At 43.4% G+C, this 18,080-nt stretch overlaps 1 long non-coding RNA gene across 1 annotated transcript; it reads right to left on the bottom strand.

The window, feature by feature from the left end:
* Window positions 1-3,894: 3,894 nt before the first annotated feature.
* Window positions 3,895-13,108, bottom strand: LOC129212764 (uncharacterized). Its single transcript, XR_008579283.1, has 3 exons — window positions 12,971-13,108; window positions 9,831-9,932; window positions 3,895-4,002 (listed from the first exon to the last, which is right to left on the bottom strand). It is a non-coding gene; the product is annotated as an uncharacterized LOC129212764 (long non-coding RNA).
* Between the last annotated feature and the right edge of the window lie 4,972 nt (window positions 13,109-18,080).

Genomic DNA, 18,080 nt, shown 5'->3' with positions numbered 1-18,080 from the left:
AAATAGGTTTTTTTTCTTTTTTTGTGTCCATAAGTCAGTTTTAACATTGGTGAAATTTCTCCACCCTGTTTTTCCCCCAAAACAAAGTTGACTCATTTCCAGAAGGTGCAGCAGCACTGAGACATGCAGAACCCCAACAGCTGGTGGAATATGGTTTCTTCAACATTTCTCTAGCCAGCTCTTGTCATCCATAGCAGGATAAGTTGGTCACATCTGCTGACCTCCTAAAACAGTGTGGCTGCTGTGAGTAATTCTGGGTTTTCCCACGCAGTGAATAATCCCTACAAAGCGTCACCATCCCAAAGCCTGTCATTACCACCTACCAACCTTGAAGGGAGGGGGAAGTATAGAATAAGACTGGTTTGTATTTTCAAATAATGGAAAAAACCAGCTATGCTAAATAGCAAAAAAAACCCCAACAAAAAACACCATCTTCCACACTGACCCTGCACAGCAGACTCTGCGCTGCATATTCCCGAGTGCTGGATCCCTGGAGACCAGAAAATTCATCCTTATTTATTTATTTAAATTAAAAATCCTAGCCGTGACCTCAGAGGTGTATGTTTATTATCAGCTCCAATGCACTTGTCACAGTTTTGGCTGAAAGGGAAGCCAGGGGAAGATTTAAAAATAATAATAATCCCAGAAATTTCTCCATTTCAAATGTCATTGTTTTTAGTTCCTAATTAGAATACAGTTTGTCTTTCAGATTCCAAAGCTTTTGGATTAGTGGTTTTAAGCATGATGTAATTTTCCTGTCTATATGACCACAGCGTAGCCTTACTTTGAGTGTTTGGTAACAACAGAAAAATAACTGTGGAAACCTATATGCAATTCTGCAGGATCTGAATTAGTGCCATACCATTACCAGTCACAGTTCAGGAGCAGGCAGGACCTCTACAAGTGGACATGTCCATTCACTCTGATCTTTTCCAGAAAGTGAGGCTTGGCCAAAAATCCAGTAAATCCTACACCTGTTTCAGCTACCCATGTTTTATGTGCATATGTAAAGTGAAGATAGTTAGTCTTTCAAAAACAAAACAGGCAGAAAAAGAATTAGTGGACCAGATTTATTCCACTTATAACTACATTATGTTATTCCAGAGACAAATTTCATCCATATGTGAATTGCAACCCTTCAGTGACTTAAAGTATGAGTAATTTCTGGTTTGCTACCTCCTTTTCTCCCCTAAATGCAATTCTGTTCCCCTCGCAGAGCAAACAGCACCACCAGTACATGGTATTTTTATTAGAATTAGCATTGCTAAAGATTTCACTGGTCTTAACAATCTGATTCCCGTTATTCAGGACAGTTATTCAAATTATGTAAGGACCGTTCTCTTCCCTCAAAAGTTTTAGCACAGAAGAGGGTGAACACAAAACTGGGATGAGAAGATAAAGGATAACATGATAGTAAAAAGGTAATTTGGCTACAACAGCAAGCCAACAGATGGTCAACCCTCTTGTAAACTGCACGTGGATAATGTGGGTTTGGGTTTTCCAAGGGTTGAAGTGTTTTGGTGTATCTGACTATTGATGGGTTTGCTGCTTGTGTCAGCAACTGGCTCGGCCACAGTGGTTTGGTAGATGCTTGGTTTTCTTAAGGAGAGGTTTCAGTGAGTTTGTCAGGCTGCCTTGTCCTTTTCGATCATCCACTGTCATATGTGCTCAATAAAAACCCACCCTTAGTTGTCTCTGCTGATCCTGAGCAGGTGGCTTTGGAGCATAAAGGTCTTCGCTTACATGATCAGGGCTGCACTTGAAAAAGCCACCTGGGGAGGGGCCCTGGGATGCTGCAGCCTGCTGCCATAGTCACCAGTTATCTCCCCTTAGCTGCACTGAACGCAGCACTCGATGGACACCAGGCGAGAAAAGAGGCAGGCTAGGCCACCAGAAACGTGAAAGCACCCCATCCCTGTCTCCCCTTTCCCAGAAGCCATGGCACACATGCACACTACATGTATAACAGTTCAGTTAGTATTTGAAGAGCATCCCAAAAAGCCATCTTGCCGACCCTCCCTCGAGTCTCTATGCCAAACCCATTCATACTGGAGTGATAATAGTTGACAGGAATCAGTTTAGTTTGGCTGAAAAGGAGGCATCTTAAGGAAAAAATATGGTTTCAGAGGCCCACCCAAAAATGCAAAGGCTGGACTCTGTCTGAGAGCAGAACTTGGCCTCCTGTCTCCACTCCCACAAAAAATGCTTGTAAATGTTATGCTCTTTGGGCTGGTTTTTTTTTTTTTCCCCTGCATTAAAAACTGAGTAAATTTAGTGCTTATAAAACCAAGGGGCTGATAGCAACTGGCTCAAACCAGATGTTAGGAAGACTGGAGCATATCGTACAAACAGATCGTGCACATATAACTATTCAGAAGTATGTAGCTGCATTACTTATTCTCAGTCAGGTTACCCAACAGATTGATTTCTGAGGCAATATAAAAACATTATGCTCAAACCTCAGGGCTTGGGAAGAAAGGGAAGGGGGGGAAGGTAGAGATTTCTGGAGGCATCCACATCTATAGATTGGGAAAGAAGACATATATTCCCTCTCCCCATCCTTTGCAGCTCTGTCTTTCCCTGCTCTCCCAGCCAGCAGTGCATGGCAAGCCCAGCAAGGACAGACGTAATGCTCAGTTACATCTGTAACCCAAGTTGCTCAGCCTTTGGAGGAGAACGAGCGTCCAGCACAGGGGATGAGATGACTTCCCAGGACATCCAGCCCCACGTTCTCCTGATGTGGAGCCATATGGACTACTTTAGCCACCACCATTCAGATTGCATGCAGATCCAAACACTTTTAGGAGGACTTGCACCAGGAATACGTGCCTGAAGAGCCAGTATCCCCTCCAACAAGGCACGGAAGGTAACTGGTGCAATCTGCCAGTAAGCCCTATGGAAAGACAAGCCTGTGTAGCTGGCTCCCTAAAGGAATTTGAGCTGTTAGCTTTAATGGATTGAAGGCAGGTCTTTTTGAACAAAAACTGGATCAGTTTTATTGACTTAGAGTGAAATGTTTCTGTTTATAGCTGTTGCTCCTTGAGATTTCTGTTAAAAGATTTAAACAGCCTTAAAGTTTTCTCTGATCCCATATCCCAACTCTATTCAGTGCATCCCCAGTTGGCTTTACCCAAACACCAAGGCCTTCCAAAGCTCAGGTTTGGCCTTTCAGGCTCCCCCTAACACCACCACCTTTTTTGCTGCACAGATTTCCAGAGTGTTTAGCTGCCAGCATACATGCTAATGAAGCCCTTCCCAAGCCTTTTCCCACCACGCAGCCTGCCTCACTGACCATCAAGCAACAACATAAACCACAACGCAGCCACAACTCAGCTTCTTGTTTGAATCAATTCTGCCTTTGATTTCCATTTCACAGACTTTGAGACTAGAAGGAACTATCGTATCCCTCACTCAAGTTTTTGCACCCCGCAGGGCCTGCGCCCCACCCCATGGTATGCCATCAGCACTGCTATGGCCACCACCAGTGGGTTGTGATTGCAACGAGAGATTGATTGAGTACCAGCAACAACTTAAAGCCCCAGTCAAGGGGGGGATTCAGTGGGTGAGACCTCATTAGGAGGCACTACCCCATGAACTATATTGCATGCCTCATCCCTAATGACATCAAGCCTGGTAACTTCATCCAGGAGACGATTCCTTCCCAGCTAGATCCAGCAATCGCTGCAGCCTGTGCAGAACCTCAGAGCTGCTGCTCTCACTATACAGCAGCACACCAGCAGACACCCTTCCTCAGTGCAATCCCTCCCTCAGGTCCATACTCAAGACACCATCACAGACTTCATCTTTCTTTTCAGGTCATGACCACATACCACAAGGACTTCTGCTACTTCATGAGGCTTCACCTAAGGTCACTTTTACACACATACCACTCACCTTATTTATTTGCTTTGTCCAAATCATGGAAAAACTGAGATCCACGAGCTTCTTTAGTCATTTATGCAGCACGAACTGGGATCACAGGTTGCAATCATTAGGTAGAGCCTGGGTTGAGAGGAGATGGGAAGTTAACAGTAATATTGATGACTGTGGTGGCGGGTGCAATTGTAATTCAGTGACTCAAACTCAGCAAGCTGAAAAGTTGCAATGTATTAAACCGAAGAGTTTACAAGAGCTGAACATCTAAAATATCGCTCTGAGAAATTACTCCTTAAAGCAGGTAAGCAAGAGCATCTCAGACAGAACCGGGAGAATATTGTTTTCACAGGAAACACTCTGTGGGTGTGTTATAAGCTCTGTTCTTTGGCCTGTCACCACATTATTTCTGCACTTCTTGTATTTCTTTCTCTTTTCTCATACTCAAGCACTGTCCTGTGATACAGCAGAAGTGCATTTACAGCTAAAATTACAAAAGTGGTCCATTATGGTTTTTAAGGTAGTAAAAAGGCTGCAGTTTGTCACAGCTGTCTAGAGCCCTGAACGCCTACAACTGGCAAAGCTGTGATCCCTTTTCCTCTCCCCCCACCCAGGCTGAATCTGTGAATGTGTGCACACAGATTAAAGCTATGTACAAACAGCTCTTTTAATGTGCTCTCTGAAAAAAAGGGGGGAAAAAATGGTGCTTCAGTGAGGCAAGAGGTCAGAGCATTCCTAAGCACTTATTTCAGAATAGCTGTGCTTTGGCTGCTGCTTCCTGACTTCCCACAGTGGCCACACCAGCTTTCCTATCTCACAGTGCTGGGGGAGCACAGTGAGTCATCTCAGGGGGGCTCTTTCCAAAAGTGAAAAGTCTCAGCATGTCCAGCAGGAAAGTTGCAAAGAGATGGGAGAGGAGCAGCAGACCCTCATGGCAGAGCAAACCATTACAGGGCTGAGCTCAGAAAGACCCAGCCCTATGCTGCCCCAAGCCAACCCTTTCCCTTGGAGAACTCCCAAATCCAGCACTTAAACACACCACCCCCTTACCTTTTCTGCAGCTTCCCTAAGGAAAGAAGAATTTAGTGACAACAGGGATGGATAACTCTCAGGCAGCTCTCAACATCTAGCCAGAAACAAAGCTTCACAACCAAAGAAACCACCTCCCTTCTTCTCCTCCTCCCAAAACCTTTATAAGCTCAAGTCTCTCAGGTGCACAGCCCTCAACCTGATTGGGTCCTTGTTAAAAAAAGTGAGGAAGCCCAGCCCAGGCCCTACTTCAATTAATTATGTTAATTATGTTTTCCCTTTGTCAGATGTGTTGAGGAGTGCACAGATGCTGGACATCTTCAGCAATGGGGAAGTTCATCCAAGGTGTTACTGGGTTGTTTCCATTTCATCAGAAACCATCAAGCAAAGAAGTCTAGAGACAAACTCCCTACATGAAACAAAGGTCTCATGGCTGTTTGGAAGCTCCTTCTGTTTTACACTGGGGTCATACCTCTGCCTTTCAGAAACAGTTGCAGGAGGCTCAGGTTATGATCTGATGAGGCTCCCACAGCCAAGATGTCAGAATCCCTCTTTCAAATTGGCTGGAAGAAGGCAGATCTCAGGTTGCCCACTCAGTGGGGTTGGGTTCAGCTGGCAGGAAACATGCCAGAGAGCAAATTACTTTCTTTAAGGTCTTTCCAACCTCAGGTACAGTCCCACTTCTGCAGACGAGGCACTCATGTTGGCCTTAAAGAGCAGGCAGGGGCTTGCACGGGTGGGGGAAACTCCAATCTACTCACTGCAAATTCTGGGCTGTGAGACGGTCTGGCTTTAGGATTCAATTTCTGTGTGATGCAGTATTAAATCATCCACATCAGTCTAATTAACACCTTCTACACTACAAGGGAAGACAAAGCAGTTTTATGTTATTAACTTGGGCTAAATGGGTTACATTAGAGCCCAGATAGACAAAGCTAAGGGTGGCACTGCTGGTGTGGCCACAATTTAAAAGAGTTTTCGCTGATTCTAAGCTGCCTCAGTTGAACTAACACCACTGAACAAAACACCTTTTTTTTTTCTTTTTTTTCCTGTGGAAGAATTGAGGATGTCATCTAATGGCCAATAACCTGAAATCACATTCGGTTGCTGGGCATGGGGCAGCTTATCGCACTGTAGCTAAAAGGAAAAATAAATAACGAGCAAGCTCTTCAGAGCAGAGGGCGGTTCCTCTCTCTGTTAGGCCTGCACAAGCCTGAAGATGGAAGTCTACTCTCATTTCAGGCCTTTGGGTGCTTGTATAGTATAAATATTTACTAATAACATAGAGGGAGTGAGAGCAGGAGAATAGTCATTTTTCTCAGTGGCTTAGGGTTAAGTACAGGGCAATGGCATCTTAAATCCAGATGTTCTCCTTTTGGGATTTGCCCACGAGGCATATTCTCATGAGATTTCTCTGGCGTTTTGATTTGGATAGTAGCAAGCACTTTTAGCCCAATGATATCATGAGCAGATGACTCAAAATACTCAAGGATTTTCTTTGCAAATTCCAGCAGTTTATTTTATGACTAATGCAGGGAAGAAAGTTTTGCAGATTTCATCTTCTCATCCTTCTGTGTTTCTATTTTCAGTTAGTTTTAAGGGATACTGAACTTGGCCTGCTAGCAGAAGATTTATTTAAATTTATATATAATATATAAATAAAAGTATTGCATGCACATGAATGTGTGTGGGAGCTGTTCCCAAGGTACTGGTGGAACGACTCATCCTGATGAAGAGTCAGAGACAATGTAGATGTTGAGGGCTGCCCCTTTGGAACCATAAGATAAAACAAACACAGGACCCCCCTTCCCATTGCAATTGTAGCAGGGCACAATATTTAATGCCATTTTACCACCTGTGTTTGGAAAGAATGGCTCAATAGTTACGGTTCTCGCACCTTTGGCCAAAACGGTAGGAGTGCCCAGTTCATTTACTTCATATAAAATGTCCTTAATGTGACACGGGAGGGTGGGAGCGCACATGAAGATGCAAACCATTTACCAGCCGCGAGTGCGCGAGCAAGGAGGATATTTAAAGACCGAGCAAACACTAGACACCAGAACCAGAGCAAATAAATACAGGAAATTCATTGGAGGTGAAACTGGGCTGACTTGGCCAATGCAGTTTCACAACATCATCAATTCAAGGCTTGCACAGGGGTGATTTTTCTCTCCGTCCAATTCACTAAGGAGTTGCACGCTACTTTGGTGGATTTTCTGCACAATTACAGATTATTGCCATGGTAACAGATGCATCACATGACAACTTTGTTACCTCAGAGACAAGAAACAGCTGCTTAAAGAAACAGGCATCCTCCAGGAATGGGGATATTTGTTTTCTTTTTTTCTGTTGGCCTCATATTGTTTTAGGAGTCCTCACTGATTTTCTCAGGGATGCGGCTTCCATCATTTTGATAGTTAAAAATGTTTCAGCGCATCAACTGAAAGTTATTTTCTCCCACGTCATATTTTTTCCCTCTTACTAAGAAATGCAGCATATGTTTGAAGAAAAAAAAAATAGAGTTCCTGTGATTTTGGGAGAAACGAAATGGCCTTTTATCCTCTCTCATCAGCATGTCTCTCTAGTGCTGCCATTTTGTTTTTATTAAGTTAAAGAGTATTGAAACGTTGTTAATAATAGTATTTGAGAGAAACCCCAGATCCCCTGAAGTCAATGATACTTTGCCATTGGTTTGAGGATGTCCAGAATTTCTCTCAGGCCATATTCTGCAGACAGAGAGCCAAATCCCTCCCTGCTGCAGGTACCTCTGGAGCATCAGCCACGCGTTAGTTAGTTTAACTGGCCAGGGAAAACCAACAGATGATATACTGTTGTGTAGTTCAGTAATTATTGCTACCTCAATTTTTAGGCAATTTTAAGTTAAGAAGGCTCTTTTTAAAAGCTTCGCAAAGTAAGCTAACCAGTTTGGATTTTTAATTCCCACTGCCAATTTATTCCAATTTTTAAGTTCATAAGGTATAATAAAACCCTCAAGTTTTTACCCATTTTACAACCTGTTCTCCCACTAAATGTTATCTCCTGTTCACCTCTGGGGAGCCCGGTGGAGCCCAGCCACAGACTGAACCAGACCGATGGCACGAACCGCTCTCCCCAGCCCAACACTCAACCCTGGCCCTGCAGCATCTCCAGCACCCGCCCGGTACCACCCGCCCGGTACAACCCGCCCGGTATCGCCTGCCCTTCGCAGGAGCCCTGCAGCTGCCCCAGAGTCACGCCGCTCCCCTGCTGCCGGGAGCCGGCAGCGTTAATTAAGCACCTCCTGGCTCCCAGGCTGGTGCTCAGCCAGCCAGACCACTTCAGCCCACAGTGAATGTCTGATTAATTAAAGGCTTATAATTAACCTTCATGGCTGGAATTTCCCAAAGATCTTCGTGGGCTGAGGTGCACAGCTCCCATCGACTTGAATGGGAGGTTGGAACCAAACCGCTTGTGTCCCTCACTGGGAATCCCCCTGTGCACCAGCAAAGAAAAACCTTTCCCGTTCCCAGGTTTGGATGTGTTTTCCCAGCCTCACAGAGCTGCTGAGGCCTCAGAGAGCACTGGAAAATAAATCAGGCACAGAAAACACTGCTCTGTCCCTCTGTGCTACCACCACCACTGCTCATGCTATGAGTTTGCGTGACCAGAGCTCAGAGCCAGCATAGAGCTCTGGGTCACCTGGTGCAGCTACTCCAGATTTACTCCAGCATAAAGGACAGTGAGAGTCTGGCCTACAGTTTTCATGCAAATAGCCTCAGTAATGAGGGCTAAGGAAGAGAAATACATCAGACGTGAGAAAAACCCAGATTTTTTTTTTTAACCATTTCTTTAGTTTCTTTCAGGAGTCAGATTTTTTCCCCCCCAAATGTTAACTAGGAAGCCACCTCTGCATAGGACATTTTTCTTAATGAGGTCACTGCCTTAATGTGGTTTTCTACAGCTAAATGTTTCTGGTAAATGAAATTCTGTTGTACAGCTTAATTTAGCACTGGGTTTTTTTGTTGTTGTTGTTGGTTTTATTTGACCACATGGAGCTCAGTGACTTGTAACCCTCAGCCTATTTTTAAATTTCATGTGGACCTTTTTCAGTCATTTCGGGGTTTTTTTAGAACCATGAGAAGGGAAGGACCAAACAATGTTGCTTTATCCTTGAGAGCTTTTGTTTCACATGCACACAGGATCACAAGTGAAATGAGTTTGTTCAGTGCTCAGCCCAGGCTCTGCTGAAGAGGAAATCACAATTCATTAGCAAAGGCTCCTAATCTTGTAATTTCTTGTTCATGTTAGCGCTTTATGGAAGACGTTGCATGCTTATCCTATGGTTCACATCTTGGTCCAAATTATCCAGAGGACAGCAGACAAAATTGGACAGCCCAGTTAGTTACTGCAGGCTGTTCACAATCCTGAACGGCTGGCGTGCACAGGACTTTGGGGCTTTGCCCTGGCCCCTTCTTTCCCTGATTCCACCTTCTCCTCTGGCTTAATTGTAGTAGTGCTACTGATGCCAGCAGCATGAGAAACCCTTGGTTGAAGCAGTAGTGATGAAAGGCTGCAAGACAGAGCACAAGGATCCCTTCGACACCTGCACTCCTGGATCCTAGAGATCAAGCTGTATTAAATTGGCTTTGAAAAACTCAGCGAGACCTCACCTAGGTGCCACCCTGGGTATTTTCTAGATCATCCCACCCCCCACTTACTTGTTGAGCCCAACAAACATTTTTGTTTCCACTTGGTGACAAAGAAACAGGGGGGTGTGGTGAAGGGGGAGAGGGATGCTCTTAGTCCCTTAGCAAAGTAAAAGGAGAAAATCAGCTGATTGAAATGCCCCCAACTTAAACAGGGCATTAGGCAGAATTAACAGACTAGACCTCCGAGCCATCAGAAATTCCCGGTTGAATAAAAGATTGATTTCAAAGACTCAAAGATACCTCAAGGCCAGCGTTTCCAAAGAAGACAGGAGCTGATTGGAGCTGAAGCATTCCTCTTGTTCAGTGCATTTGAGTGAGCACTTTAAGTCTCCAAAGATTGAACTATAAAGAGAAATTAGTTTATTAATAATTCACAGGCTCCAAGAAGAAAAAATGTCAAAAGCATATGCTCACGAACAAAGCTGATTTTATTTTCCCTGTTTAGAATTGAGCAACATGTAGAAAAGTGGAGGGTGTTGAGCTCAAAAATTTAATTCAGGGCTTTTTCTCTTCCTTCCCTTTAACCCAAGCAAGCATATATTCTGACTTCTTCATGAGCGCTGAAAGTTCTTCAAATCCCAAATGGTTTATGTGAAACATTAAAAGCACACTATCATCTTCAGCTCTTTAATAGTTTAGGACATTTTCATGGCATAGTTATTATCCAATAGCTCTTAATTGCAGCTTGTACGTTTCAAGACAACACATTCGCAGACTGGAATAACAGAGATTTTCGACTCCCCATCCAGGAACATGGCTAAGCACATGCTCACTGCTAAGCACATGAGGTAGCTCACTGACTCTGGCACTGCCTTGCCCCACTTCGCCAGGCATATGAAATCTGTAATATTGCTATGCTTAAAATCAATCATGTTATTCCTCCTGCACTTAGGCATTACAGTTCTATGATTGTCCCTTATAATTTTGGTAATTACTTGATTACAGGACACTAGATAAACATAGGAATTAAAGGATATGCTTATTAAAATTCACTAAAAGACAGTCAATAAGGAGGTTGTGAATTTAAGATAAAATGTCTTCCACTACACAATGGAGAAATTACAGTCAGAGTAGGGTTGTCTTTGCAATTTTTGTCCCCCTGTCTTCGGCTGAATATTGGTTCTTCTTGTAAAGGTCCTTGTTTCCCTCTACTGGAGAGCTGAATGCAAAAATTTAGAATAAAAAGAAGAGTTTAAAAAATAAATGTATTGACTCAGGATTGATTTTGAAGTTTCATTTGTCCTTGGAGAAAAGCGAATTGAAAAATTTTAAAAACAAAATCTTTCTTTCAAAAATTTTCATGGAAAATATTTACTTCCTTCATATAGGCTTTTAAGGAGCACGTCGCACCATCAGTTTTTGACCCTCACCTACTTATCACAAAGTGCTGTTGCAGCCCTCTGTAAGGTCAGTAGCTCTTACATGATCACTGGACTACTGAAATTACATATGAAAATGGCCATCAGGTTCCTGCGTCCTTCTACCAGTGCAGGTAAGTTTGTAGCAGTAAAGACCATACATGGACCTTAAAGCAGACCCCATAGATAAGCCCAGCATGAAAGCAGGAGGGTTCCTATTTGCGTCTCTGGTATTTCCCAAGCTGATCTGAAAGATGCAGGCACAGAGGACACGTGCCAGCTGCTCCAAGCTCCTGGGTAAGACAATTGCACAGCTAAAGAGAGCTCACTTCCCTTCTCTTAACTTCATCTCACTATTGCAGATTGGACCATTATGGGATATAATTAGCCTCAGTTTTACACATGATTAGGCCTGGCAAGTTTGAGTCAAATAACACATTTGCAAATCAGGAGTGTAATTAAATTTAGGATGTGGCTGTTGAGGAATCTTCTCTAGTTAAGCAGCAGTAGGTGATGGTGGGTCTGCAAACATGGGTCCTGACCCTGACTGCCAGCCCCTGTCCTGTCTACAGGGCTGTACAGTCTCCCCTTGCAGCATGGGTTGGGGAAAAGACCCCCAGGCAGAAGCAGCAGCAATTTGTGGCATCTAATTGGGTAGCTGGGGGATGGCACCTCTTCCTTATAAGAGAAATAATGTTCAAAAATTTCAAAACCACCACAGCTTCTAACAGCATGTTTGCCAGCAGCCTGGTCCTTGCGGGATGGTGTCTGGGAGCAATATTAGCAGTCAGGAGGGTTCTGCATCGCTGATGAACTGCCTGAACAAGGCAGGTTGCTCCCAAACGTGCTCTCTTGGAGGGAAAGCTGGGGCTTCTCCCTGTGCTCTTCCAGAGGTATTTTATCCTGAAACGGGCTAAACAATTAGCTACTGCTGCTGGGGGCTTTTTTTCCCAATCTAAGAAAAGAGAAAAGTCTCTTGCCATCACCCAATCTCAGCAAGAAAAAAAAAAAAAAATTATGAGTTAGAATTACATTATTAATGTGTCAGTCCCATTTGTTTCTCAGTTTCCATTATATTGAATCACAGTATTACTGCTTTTGGAAGGAATCTGATGATAAAGAAAGCCACCTCCCAACAACCGATGAGAACGATAAAAGTAAAAGAAGAGGCCAACCATCATCATCCTAAAGAAAATCCACCAACACCAGGGCCTTGAAGCAGCTGTGATTCCCATGGGACTCTGCTCTGACTCAGAACATGGGCTGCAGCTGATGCTCATCCCCCTGGATCACACTCACAGCCAACAAACCGTAGCTCTCTGAATATAATACTTTTAACCATGTGAATTTTTTCCCCCAAAGATAATTATTTATTTCACCTCTGAATGAACCAAAGTGGAACTTGTTCCAGAGCAGCACTAGAAGAATGTAAAAAGTTTAGATAAACTCTTTGTGAGATGACTTTCCTTTTTTTTTTTTTTTTCCTTCTCTTTGCAAGGAGTGCTTGGCTGGGAGACAGAGATCATTGTCCTTTCTGCAGGTTCCTCACAAGACAAAGAGTTCACGGTGCATGAAGAGCAAAACAAAGCAGGTTTAGTTGCTCTTGGCTGCTCATAGTTGTTTCCTAATATTTTGCATCACTCAAGCGGATTAGGCTTGAGTTGCTGTGATAGGTGAACTGCAAGAGATGGAGGTTCAAATTCTGGAGTTACTATTTCATCCTCTCCCAGGCCAATTTCCTCTTGGCTCTAGCTGGAGTCCTTGAAATCCAGGGAAGTTTTGCCTGACTATGGAGTGAGTAATGATTCCAGGAATCAACATTTGGAGATAATACCAAATTGAATAACTTTGCTAAATTAACTTTCCTCCTAAGGTCATCTCTGTAACACTCAAGCACACGATGTGTTATTTTCAAAATGAGCCAGTCTCTATCTGTTTATCATAAGGCTGATATAGGAATTACTGTTCATTTTTCCACAAGGCACACATGATTTGAGGCTATTAGGCAGTGCTTTTCCATACCTCCACCGGACGGATGTGTTCCTTGGGAGCGGTTGTCCAGGGTTTGGCAGTAATAACCCAGCACAGGCAGCAAAATCAATCCCAACAAGTTTCAGAGGGACCCTTCCAAAGCTCCCCGGCATGTGACAGAGGGCTGCTAATGAGAGGGAGAGATCATATTCATTGCATGAGTGACAGGTGAAAGGGAAGATTAACGTTCACATACACCTGCTCTTTGGTGCCCCAATTAAGACCTCCTACTGTCAGCAGTAACACAAGATGCAAATCAGCCGATGCCCTTCCCCCTGCTCCAGGAAGGCTGTGGCAGGATTTGGAATAAACTACAATGAGAAAAGAAACGCAAAAGCTTGAATGTCTTCCTTGCTCTGTGAATCGTTTGCTTGCTTACTTGTTTTCTCCCTTTCCTGCCTTTTCCGTGCCATCCCCTCACCTCATTCTTCTCATCTAGAGAGGGAATATGACCTGCTTCAGCAAGGGATGCCTGCCCTGGGGACAGACTGGAAAGCTGTGATTTGAATTGACAATATTTATCCCTGCTTTAAATTCATTTGAACCAACCTTGCTCAAGCCACTGGCAATAGACAGAGGAAATGGGTGGAAATATCATTGGAGAAGATATGAGGAACGGAGAAAGAGGGGGTTGTTCATCAGCTTATCCTGCACTGGGTCTACGAAACTGCTTCTGAGGCAATATTTTAATGCAACATTGGCAATCTGTGCTGGAATATTGCAAATCCATGAGTAGCTCTTGTGAGTGCTTTTCCAATATGTCCATACTATCCCTTTTTGTCTCCTCCTACTGTCCAATATTAATCAAATATTGCTTATCTGATGGAATTCCAGCTGCCAAGGTATTGCAGACTTCTGCTCAAAAGTAATTGTCCTCTCAGCTTTCTTGTAGCAGTCATGTGAGGGGAGCAGCCCAGAAAATGTAAATCCATTCCAAAAAAAAAAAAAAAAAAATTGAACAAATTTTCACCCTTTGCTCCATGAAAAAAAAATGGTTAGAGGAGGTTTGAAAATGACTTTTTTAATAGGTTAAAATTCAAACAGACAATAAAGTTTTGGGTAGGTTTCCAGAGAGACCAGCACTCCAGGACCCCTGCCTCCCTTTCTCCCACCCAACCCAATAGGCAGAGGTGACCACGCTGTGTGGCAGGCAGGCAGCCAGGGCACTTGGCCTTTCCTTCCTCTTCCCAGCTTTGCTGGCTGTTGGAAGACATGCATCAATTTGTTTTTCTCCCTTCAGGCAGAAAATAAAATTGGCAAAAATCTTCCCAGCAGGAAGCCAGGAAGCCCTGTTTAAATTTTCCCAAGGAGAGGGGGCAACTCCGCAAAGTCAGAATTTTCCTGCAGAAAATTTCAATTTGCATAGGGACAAATTTTTATTAGAACAATTTCTTGATAGGAAACATCTAGAAAACCCATTCCAGAGCTTTATTGGCAGAGAAATGAACTCCCACATTTCACAACCTTGGACTCTTTTCTCCTTCAGCAAACTGTCAGCTTTTGACCATGCAATTAAAAATACCTCAAATCCTGTAGTTTGTTGGCCTATTGCACTTTCTATCTGGGGTGACTTAGCCCAAATCATCTGAAACAATTACATAGACTTAAAGTCCTTAGAACTCTAGAAACACTGATGCATAGGAAAGGAAAAAAAAACATCATGAGATACTCTCTAGTTCATCTATCTAGTCTTGTAATCTTTTGACAATATCCATAGACAGGAGCTAAGTGGAAAGCAATAGGTCTATGGCCCAGTTTCTCAAATTCCTACTTATACTGAAATTAGAGCTATGAAACCCTCTTTCTCCCAGTGGCATTCTGAAAATAAATTCTTCAGTGGCACTAAAAGGCCCTCAGATATTAATGCTGAGTGCTTGCAAGGGTACATAGAAAGATGGATGGTATGTGTCCTTAGCCCCCAGAAACCATTAAGTCCATTGCTCTGCAAACCTATCTAATCTACTGGCTCTACTCTCCAGTTGTTTGCATCCATTTTTCTTCTCTGCATGCACATTCAGTGGAGTTGGGATTGGCAAATTTAAGGAAAGAGTCAAAAAGATGCTTTGGAGAAAATCTACCAGAAAGAGAGGACACCCTACAGAGCTGGTTCAGGGCAGGGGTGGGTGGTGAAGACCCAGGCTGGGTCGCTGCTGGTGGGCACCATGGCTGGCTCTCCCCAGTCTGCTCTTCCAACTCCTCTCTGCGACTCTCAGCCATGGACTCAGACAAGTACCAACAGATATCAGGCACAAACTCTGCAGGTAACAGCACAGCAAACATACGTTAGGAATTTTTCCTGCCTCCAGGTACTCATCATCCTTTTCTGCTCCCTCCCACTGTGCTATAGCTGCTCCATAGCTTGGCTCTGTCAAAAAGAGCCGAATTAACCTCAACACTTTTCTTAGTAGGTTTTCCTAAATCAGGTCATTCTGAGAGCATTGAATGACAAGGAGCTGGGGCACAGTGTCCCCAGCCACCCTGGCTTCCAGCCTGGCCCACTGCTTTACCCCAGCTGTCACTCCACTCTGCAGAGTTCTGGACTCCTGTGAAGATGTACTGGTGGAAAGAGGAGAGTGTGTGGTGCCTGGCTTGGGATAAGGTTGGGATGGACAGGAAATTTGTGCAGAGTTATTATGCAGAGACATGAAAAAAAAATCTGCATTTATGTATTAAAGGATGTTAATTTGCTCAGAGTAATTTTCCATAGATTTTATTGATTGACTTCAGGCTTTGAGGGTTTAACTGCCATGTCAGTTTGCCCACTTTCATTTAGCGTGTGGATGACTTATAACAACAAGCTGGTTTTATCACTTGAAACCCTTCCTAATTAATGATAGACAAAAGAGGTATAAAGAAAACATTCTGGGTGAGGACATTCCCTTCCCTTCTCTTGCATCCTGGAAAAGCTCTTAAAGCTTGTTAGCTTCAGTAAATTATTTCAAAAACTGTTAAATACACAGACATAGCAGCAGCAACGACTGTGCAAGGCTCATTTATCTCCCTGAACTGGAATTCTTGCAATAAGGATTGTTCCAGATTTAGAATGAGAAGAATAAATATCACTATGAAAGGTCTTCATCAGTGTCTTCAGCCTCATCATTTTCTACTGCTGTGATTCAGCTATTAAAGTGTACACATGCTAGGGAGGAAGTACAATTTTTACAAAAGGAAAAAAGAGGGATCAAACTTGGCTGAGATCAAACAGGGATACAATTGTTCTGCCACTGGCTTAGCTTACAGTGCTGGGCAATACATCGGACACCTCCCTGCTTCATTTGTCCATCTGTAAACTGTTAAAACAATTCTCACCCCAGCATCCAGGAGAAATCAATCATCAAGACTGAACTGAACCAAAGAGCAGTTAAGTTCTTGGATGGAAGACATAATAGAAACACAAATATTTTTACTTGAAGTGTTATACTGCCCTCAGTGTAGGCTCTGCTGGTGGTGATGTGAAACAATGCGCATTCTCCTTGCTTTCAGAACAGACTGCACTGTCAAACTTTTTTCAGGGGATTATATAGTAATAACATTTTCTTTATCCTGAGCCCCTTGCGAGGTCGCATCCAGTAATAGGCATTGCAAAACCACAAAGTTTTTAACTCTGAGACACAACCCTGATCATTCTCTAGCAGCTGCCTTGCAAACAGACCTCCAAGCACCTTTATGGTGAGACACCTTAAAGAGATCCTTGTAATTAATGCATCTTGTCCTGCCCCTTTATTTGCATGCAGCAGCAGTATTCCCAATTCTAAGCACTTGACATCATGGAGTTAAGCCTCTAAAGCAATCATGACAATGCTTCTGCTTCACAGATAACTTTGAGGTCTTTAAAGGAGGAATACACTTAGATTATCCTCATGCTTCACCTCTGGTTTTAGTCACACTTTGAACCCTTCCCCTGAAATCACTTGGACTTGAGTTTTACTTTGGTTTTCTGAATGACAGCAGAAACTCTTGTGTAATCCCATAAATCCAGGAGCCAGGGTTTTGATAAAGAAAGATCTTGAAGTACTGCAAAACACAAGTTCATTCTAAAAGTGAGCACCACCACCAAGCTCACTAGAAAGCAAGCACAGATCACCAAATCTGTTCAATATGGAGACTGCCATGAATCAGAGCCTGTCCAGAACATGTCTTGAAAGACATGTTCTCCAGCAACTCCACCACATCCTTCCAGGGACTGCCCAAAGAGCCATGGTGTGGCAGCCAGCGTGGGGGCTGACCCATGTCATGAAGCATAACAGCAGGTAAATCTACAGAGGCTTTTTTAGCAGAGTTTTACCACAGATAAAAAGATTTCTGCAACTCTAGGAATTGCCTTTCCTATTTCTTTTTTGGAACAAGCTTCCACTTTATACTGAAAATGAACTAAAGTATTCCAGAGTTTATTTTCAATAAATAATACAGAGAGACTAGTTCTGGATGCAGCTAGAATTTGAGCTGCAAGCTACAATAATGATGGCGCTGCCTAACTTTCCATCAGTGCTGTCAAAGGCCTAGAGGCTAAACAGACGGGGAAACTGAAGTCCTGCCAGAAGTCACCCCACTGCCCAGTGCCCCTGCTTCTCCTGGCTCCAGTGCAATGCCCCAGTCACTTGGCTGACTGTCCTCCCAGACATAAACCTGAAGACCCCATATCTGCCTGTACTAAAGGATGCTTTCCTTTCCTGTCCACCTTCAGCTACACAACTTGCATTAAACCAACAAAATTATTATTGTATGGCTCAAGCACAAAGCAAAGAAACAATGTACGTGATAGCTTCCAATGTCTTGACAGGCACTTTTGTTCAGAAATTTTCTTCCATACCCTTAGGTCTGGCCATTCTTCAGTGGTGGCCTTGGCATGCAGAAATGACAGGACATCATTTATCTGTGAGCTCCGCGCCCTCCTCAGCTTTGCGTGTGCCAAAGTTGCTTGTGGAGCTCCCATTGGTCCTGACAATGCTTTCAATTTAGCAAATGTCTATGTGACTCTTGGTTGGAAAAGGACGGAAAGAAGTCCAGGCACTTCACTCTAAATAGATCTGTGGGTAACGCTTTAGCTACACATTGAACTTAGATTTAGTAGCATCGTTATTGCATGTAATGTTTATTTTAT

This window comes from Grus americana, chromosome 14 (genome assembly GCF_028858705.1).
Source record: "Grus americana isolate bGruAme1 chromosome 14, bGruAme1.mat, whole genome shotgun sequence".
NCBI lineage: Eukaryota > Metazoa > Chordata > Aves > Gruiformes > Gruidae > Grus > Grus americana.
This window is presented reverse-complemented; position numbering and strand designations above follow the sequence as displayed.